Below are 8,502 nucleotides of genomic sequence, written 5' to 3' on the forward strand. Positions count from 1 at the left end.
AAAAATTGTTTCTTAAGTAAAAGTAAATGATATATTAAAACTTATAACCAAGTTTAGCTACAAGTGTTTATGGTATGGCACTTTCCTATGATTGTTTGGTAGTAGCGAGAGCATGTCTTCTCTGGAAGTCCTGCTTAGAAGCGTACCATCCTCTTCCCAAAATTAACTAGAAGCAAGATAACTACACTGCTAACGTACACTGACCACTGGGGATTGCTACAATTGTACATCTGTGTGCGACTGAGTTTGAATCTGTGTAAAAAGGGCTCTTACAAGAGCAGCCGCGGCTCTATGTATATGTATTATACCAATTCATGTGCAATTAAAGTCGCAGGCTAGCATCTCTTATACACTGTGAGCAGCTTTTTTGTGTGTCTGAAATGTGACTAAGATGGAAAATTTCAAGAAAAATATGTAAATTGCTCTTCTTGGAGTGTCTCAGTCATTCTGGGTATCTTGCGCCGTATGTCATAAAGGCGCTCACTGTATGAGGACACATCTGTATCTCTCCAGTAATGAGATAGATTACAAGTACTGTAAGTGATTGACTATTAATGTAATTGGTTTTCCTGAGAAGTCAGTAAAGTATTTGTGGTTTTGGGTAAGTTGTATTCTTGATGTTTGAGTCGAGAAGTATTTGTGTTCTTTCTTGCTTAGAATACATTTTTTTGTAATCTGAATTCAGTTGATCGGTAAATTGGATATACAATGTGCTGAGTGGTATACATGTTAGGATATGTGTGAGTAATTTGGTGGCTTTGATATGTAATCTGACCTATATAGGATCGCTATCTCTCCTTTGTTAGTTTTGGTGGATATTTGCGCTGTTCTGTTTAGATTGATGGCCTTTCCAATTCCTGTAGTCTTCTACTGAATATCTCTGCAAAATATATATGTTGGTCTTTTGCAAATGATGTCTTCTATTTTGTCTAATTGGTTTTTGTGATTCCAAATTAACATATTCTGCCATGTTAAGAGGTTCTTGTTTGACTCAAGCTGGCCACACACATGGCGATTTTTTACCCGATTTGGATGATTTCGACGAATCGTAAGGACAAATCGTATAACATTTGGCCAAATTGTGAAGTTCTACTCCTGATCACGATCCCGATGTGCGTCCCTGCTCGTCGCACCTCGCATCTTCAGATCTGGCATGCTGTAGGCCAGATTTGCCAATCAGGGACACGATTTGATCCAAATCGTGAGGTTTTTTTACTCACGATGTATCTCACGATTTATCTTACGCCCGGAAATTTGACTGGCAGGACCCTGGACAGGCCCAATTGCCATCTTGTGCAGCATCGTGGATTGAAGGAGACAGAAGCACACGAGAGAGCCTGCACAGTGAAGTCTTGTTTACATTATTTTGGTGAGTATTGATACTGTATTTAATGCAACCCCACTGACCACCAATGTGTGCCAGCCACTTCTAATTGCATGACCCAGCCACCGCCTGCCATAATGATGTGGGTGGTGGCTGGGCCGTACATTAACCTCCCACTGCCCACCAATGTGTTCCACCCACCTACCCACCAAAGTGTGCCAGCCACTTATAAATGCATGACCCAGCCACTGCCCGCCAGAATGAGGTGGGCGGTGGCTGGGCCATGCCTTAACCTCCCACTGTCCACTAATGTGTGCCACCCACCTACCCACCAATGTGGTCCACCCACCTACCCACCAATGTGTGCCAGCCACTTCTAAATGCATGATCCAGCCACTGCCCGCCGTAATGATGCAGGCGGTGGCTGGGCCATGCATTAACCTCCCACTGCCCACCAATGTGTGCCACCCACTTACCCACCAATGTGTTCCACCCACCTACCCACCAATGTGTGCCAGCCACTTCTAAATGCATGACCCAGCCACCGCCTGCTGGAATGATGTGGGCGGTGGCTGGGCCATACATTAACCTCCCACTGCCCACCAATGTGTGCCACCCACCTACCCACCAATGTGTTCCACCCACCTACCCACCAATGTGTGCCAGTCACTTCTAAATGCATGACCCAGCCACCACCCGCCGGAATGATGCGGGCGGTGGCTGGGCCATGCATTAACCTCCCACTGCCCACCAATGTGTGCCACCCACTTACCCACCAATGTCAAGTGACACCTATAAAATAACCTTGCATTAAAAAATCACTCATAAGATTTTAAAATTGATTAAAAAATTCTTAGTTTAACAACAAATACATTGCAACAACATTTAAAATACATTGCAACAACAACAAAAAAACAGATTACAATACCTAAAAAAACAGAACATTCCTGAAAAAAAAACAGATTAAAATACATATAACAACACAGAACATTCCTGAAAAAAAACAGATTAAAATACATATAGCAACAAAGAACATTCCTGAAAAAAAAACTGATTAAAATACATATAACAACAAAGAACATTCCTGAAAAAAACAGATTAAAATACATATAACAACAAAGAACATTCCTGAAAAAAACAGATTAAAATACATTTAACAACACAGAACATTCCTAAAAAAAAACAGATTAAAATACATAAAACAACAAAGAACATTCCTGAAAAAACAGATTAAAATACATATAACAACACAGAACATTCCTGAAAAAAAACAGATTAAAATACATATAACAACACAGACCATTCCTGTAAAAATATAGTTTAAAAAAACAATTAAAAAAAATCTAAAAATTTTGTTAAAAATATACATAAAAAATGTACAAAACAACTCACATTTGTAGATTATTAAAATGTCCATATTTTTTCCTCCTAGCAATGTCCGTGGATAGTGAATGGGAATTTGTTACCAGTTTCCTAGAATTCCTCCAGGAAAAGGAGTTTCTTTGGAGGATATCCTGTCAACAGTACCACCACAAGTCGGCAAAATTGGCAGCTTTGAATGTCCTTTTGGAGTACACAAAAAGGTTAATCGCTGATGCTGACCTTAAAGCAGTATGGCAGAAAATACAGAATCTGCGTACCATGTATATAAAAGAAAAAAGAGAAGTTGATGACTCCAAAAGTTCCGGGGTTGGCAGTGATGATGTGTACCACCCAACACTCTGGTACTATGACCTTATAAATTTTATAAGTGAACAAGAGCCACAACACCAGTCAGTGGTCCTGATGGCCGAGCGAGAGGGAGAACAGGAGGCGGCAGAAGAGATTGCACCGTCTGAGGATTTGTTGGTAAGTAGAGACAGTTAATAAGTTTTTCTGTTGCTCAATCACAGTTGTCCACTATAGTCATTTATCTCACAGATAGCCCTCCTGCCATGGCACCGCACCTGGTCCGTTGAAATAGGCCATATACTCCTCCCTCACTTTGGCACGTGCTGTTGATGTTGTTGCATTTGTTGGTGCAGACACTGATGTAAGCTGGGCAATCTCCTCTGCAGGTCCTACATCTTCTGGTCTAGATGGGACAGGTCCTTGTTGTGTAGTTTTCCTTCGCAGAAAGTTATGTAGCACACAGCACGCCAACATGACCCAATCTATCTTCTCCACACATAGGTTTATGGTGGTGTGGAAAATGCAGAACCAGTTGCTGAGTATTCCAAACGCATTTTCCACAATGCGCCGTGCCTGGGATAGATAATAGTTGTAGATCCTCTACTCTCTGGTCAGGCCCCTCTGTGCAAATGGCTTCATCACATGTTCATGTAATGCAAAAGCCTCGTCTGCGATGAAAGCTTAATTTAGGCTGTGCTTTGTCTCGTCCAGTGATGGCAAGTGGAGGGTTTTGTTGGTGAGTCTCTGGTAGAAAGCAGTCTGTTTGAAGGACCCACCATCTGAAGCACGGCCATTCTTGCCGACATCCACAAACAAAATTCATAGTTGGCATTCACCACTGCCATGAGAACGATGCTGAAGAAGCCTTTGTAGTCGTAGTAATATGATCCGGAGTTGCCAGGTGGGTTGATGCGGATGTGTTTACCATCGATGGCTCCTCCGCAATTAGGAAAATTCCAACGTTGTTCAAATTCTTCAGCGATGCTCTTCCACTCTTTCACGGTGTTAGGAAACTGGAAATATTGAAAAATAAGTTTTTAGAAAAACATGACTCTAATATTGTTGTTTTTTTTCCTATATAGGCTCCCACCCAAGATCATGATTTGTCCGTGACGCCGGACTTAACTTTGATCGGGGACAGCGAGGTGGAAAACTTCACCACACCCATTGAAGCAGCAGTATCATCCTCCTCGGTACCACCCCAAAAAAAAAAGAAAACAAAACAGCAAAAGCACACAGAACAGGAGGAGTTGTTCCTACAAAAAGCAGAAAGCATCCTCCAAAAAGCCCCTGATGCTATAGGCGACTTTACTGCTCACATAAATAGTCAAATGAGGAAAATGGATGTGGTAACTGCCAAAAATTTCCATAGGCTCGTCTATGAGCTTCTCATTTGATCCCTCAACAGTAATTTGCACAACTCCACCTATATTTGTGACCCTATACTTTATTCCCCTGCTCCAAATGCCTATGTCAGGCACCCCCCAGCCCAGTTGGAGATGACTCCCCCACCCAGCACCCCAACCACAAGCAGCACCGTTTACAATACTATGCAGAGGAGGATTTGCCACATTACTCTTAATGCTTTTTTTTCTTCTTCTATACTATCACCAAATTTCATCACTCCCAATAGGTGCACGCTGTATGCTATATAGTGGTGATGACACCAATTGGACAAGGTCACTACACACATGGCACAAGTACACAATGCTGGAAGCCGGGGCCACAATGTGTACTTGTGCCATGTGTGTATTGGCCTGTTCAATCTGGTGTCTGACCCGCCATATAGCAGGCTACCTATTGGGATTGATAAAATTTGGTGATAATACTGTTTTGTACTGTTTATACATGTTTATGTAATATATTTACAATTACATGCTGTTTTGTTCTTGCCACACAAATATTCTTGACTGCTATGCAGCACAGTTTTGTTAATGCAGCCTTATTGGCTGTCACAGTAATATACAGAGTTAAATTGAACAAAAGAAAAAACTTTTTTTCTTTGACAAGAAACAAATGTGTAGTGTGTTTTATTTTCTTACCTTGCAATACTGGAACTGCAGCACTTTAACGATTGCCTTGCAGGTCTCCAGAATGATGACTCCCAACGACTGAGGTTAGATGAGTGTCCCAAACTTCAGGTCTTCAAATGACCTTTTTTGTAGCCAGATACCTCAGTGTAGCCACCAGCCTCTCTTCAGCAGGGATTGCCCTCTGCCACATTATGACGTGCCTCCGGATGTGGGGGGGTCACCATAGTCAGCAACTGCTGGAAGGTGGCGTCATCCATGCGCAGGTAGTTGCTATAGTCGTCCGGGTTATTGTCCTTGATCTCCATCAGCAGGGACATGTGAGAGCGGGTATTCCTTTGCTGAAGCCACTCTTCCAGCATGTTCTTTTCCTTCGCTGGGCCCTCTCCTGGATCAACTGGACCCCAGCTTGGGCGACCAACACTTTATACTGATAGGGATGCATCAGCACAGAATTCAGGAACAGGATAGAATGCACACACTTGTACACTTGCAAGTATATAACACACTTTGTAAAAGGCAAGCCAAATACAAAGTGCACAGTAGCAACGTACAGGTTTCAGCTGGTATAAACCAAGCCTCACTAGTAGCAGAGCAGGGTTAAAATGGTGGGTGCTTTTTATACACCCTGGCTAGCCCCTCCCATTGTTATTATTATGTAAATTTCCCACCAATCATGAAGAGCCTCTTCTTTTGTTTTGGGCAATTCAAGATGATACTCACGATTCGTACGATCCGATGGATCGTGAGATTGGAAGTGAAATTTGCAGGTTTTTTGACGCCAAATCGTGCACGATGTCGGATCGTGAGGACATCGCTATGTCTGTGGGCAGCTTCAGTGCTTAAATTTGTTTATTTTTTGTAAAGATTCTATTTACTGTTAATTTTTATATAAGTTTGTTTAAACGGTTTTAATGGCTTTTTTCCATTTGTTGCAAACCATGGGCCTGATTCAGAGATGTACGTAATGGCCTGATTCAGAGATGTACAATATGCTACAGCTTTGTACGGAGCGGCTGTGCAATAATATGCTAATGCTGCAGGAGGCGTCTTGTTTAAATAGACACCTCCTTCCAGCTTCTGTGATCCGCTGCAGTGTCTGAAGATGCAGCATCGGATCATTTTGTGTGACCATCGGTCATCTGAGTAGCCTTCAGGTTTCTTGTGATGGCCGTTGTTTTCACGCATCTGAAGCCAGTGAAGCTGCGTATAAGGATGCAGCCGCTGGCTGCAGCACACCCAGAAAATGGGGCTGATACTCCCGTTTTCTGGGATGCTGCCCCCAAATGGCCGCAGCCTGATTGACGTCCAGGGCAATGTGAGCAAACTCGCAGAAGGAGAGCTGCACATGCACAGTACATATCCTGTGCATGTGCGGTTCTCTAAACATAGGAGTTGTATGCAAACAGACCCTACAACATGACCCCTTCCCCCAGGTACAAAATGCTCTGCTCCTGGAGTTCCCTCTTAATAAATGATTGCAGTCACCTGTGTTGAACGGAGTAATTGATGTGAAGGGTGTTTCAACACAGGTGTCGGCAATAATCAATTAAGAGGGAAGTCCAGGAGCGGAGAATGTCGTACCTGGTGGAAGGGGACACGTTGGAGGCTATGCGCAAACCATCGTTTCATTTCTAGTGTTAGTCATTTTGGGAGCAAACATTTTTTTCCTCATTGGTTATAGTTTGTTCTAGGCTTGATTCTGAATGATCTGTTTCTAGTTTATAAGTTTTACAATTAGTTGTGGTGATTAGTGAATTTTCTGTAGCTTTTGTGGTTACAAGAGCTGCTAATCAGTTTTGATATTATTATCTGGATAGTTCTAAGTTGCGATTTCAATTCCTGTTGGATTGGTGGTTATTTTTCTTTCAGCATGAAGCTTGTACTTTTACATAATGTCATCTCACATTATGTCTCATCACAACCACAAGTGAGGGACACCTGTGAATATCTGTGACCTGAATAGTTCTGGCCCCCATAGATCTACGATGGATTGGGGCTATTCCCCATTCTGCTGATGGCGGGGTGGGGGTTTCTGGTATATTTAACATGTTGAACGATCTCGATCCCCAATTCTGACCCGAAAATGGTGGGAATTCGCAGTTTGGGGAGTTTCACATTGAGAATTTCCCAAAGTATTGCTGATCATCGTTGGCTGCCAATCGTCAGAAGGGATCGGATAGGGAAATTGGAGAAGTGATCCTTAGATGTATGGGCCCCTTTAGATTTTCAATTGTAAATAATTGACAATCAATTCACGATGTAACCTTATTAATGGAAATGCATAATCACACCTTAATCTTCCATTACATTGTAATTTGATACTGCGTGTGCCCAAAAGTGGAACTAGACATATAGTATCAGATATTATGTATGATTAATATAATATAATATATATATATATATATATATAATATATATATATATATATATATATATATAAAAAGACTAATGAGTACAATGTTAAATTCATGAATATATGAGAAATATTTACAAATATACTGTAAATGTGAAGCACTCTATTACAATAAATCATAAATTAACTTTGACAGCTCTAGAACAAGTTACACAGTGAAATACAATGTCTGGTTGCTATAGATTACTGCATTTTATTAGTAAATAACTCTCTAATGACTTTCAAGGAAAATATATTATTTTAAAACTACAAAGCAGAAAGTTCCTTCCAAACAGCAGAAAATAATAAACAGAAGTTCTGGGTAATTCATCACACATTTGTGACAGTCTGAACAAATATATTACTCTTGCACAAACTGTATATTCCATCCAGATTAATGGTTTTGTAGTCATGGATTGTGACTGAGCTCTGAAGCAGTTTCCTGGTATACAAGAAGAGTGCAAACTTCATAAATGCGGAAGGAGGCAAAAGCAGAGCCTACCATGCAGGCAGCTCCCAGTACATACCACCAGTTGAATGGACCAAATGACATTCCTTTCATGATGCTATAAAGTCCAAAAAAAAGCATGATCATTAAAGAGATGATTTGCATGCATACTGGAGGACCTCTGGTCAAATTGTGCATTTTGTAAAATGGATTGTTAGGCTGCCCCAGTTGCTCCTTCTCTAGGATATAAGATAATCAGCAGTGTTCTGAGTTCTAATCAAATAAGCTGGTTTAAACCAGTGGAGAAGACACATTTATAGTTAAATGATTACTAAAAGGATGAGATAGGAGGCATGTGTAATTGCTTTTTTCATCATAAGAGGTGGAACGAAAATTTATTTTATCCCCAGATAATCCTCACTGCATAAGACGGTAGTTAAACATGTTCAGCACATGCTAAAAAAACAATCATGCTGCCTTCTACATGATGTAATGTACAGTTAAGCCATCTTACACTAAGTAATTCATCATGTAGCTGTTGTACTGCTTTCAGGTACAATATAAAATTACTTAGTAAATGTAATTGACTTGCACTTGTGTCATATTTTAAAAGCACACTAACCCTATTTTTATT

Source organism: Taudactylus pleione, unplaced genomic scaffold, assembly GCF_031769625.1.
Source record: "Taudactylus pleione unplaced genomic scaffold, aTauple2 ptg000127l, whole genome shotgun sequence".
Classification (NCBI taxonomy): Eukaryota; Metazoa; Chordata; class Amphibia; order Anura; family Myobatrachidae; genus Taudactylus; species Taudactylus pleione.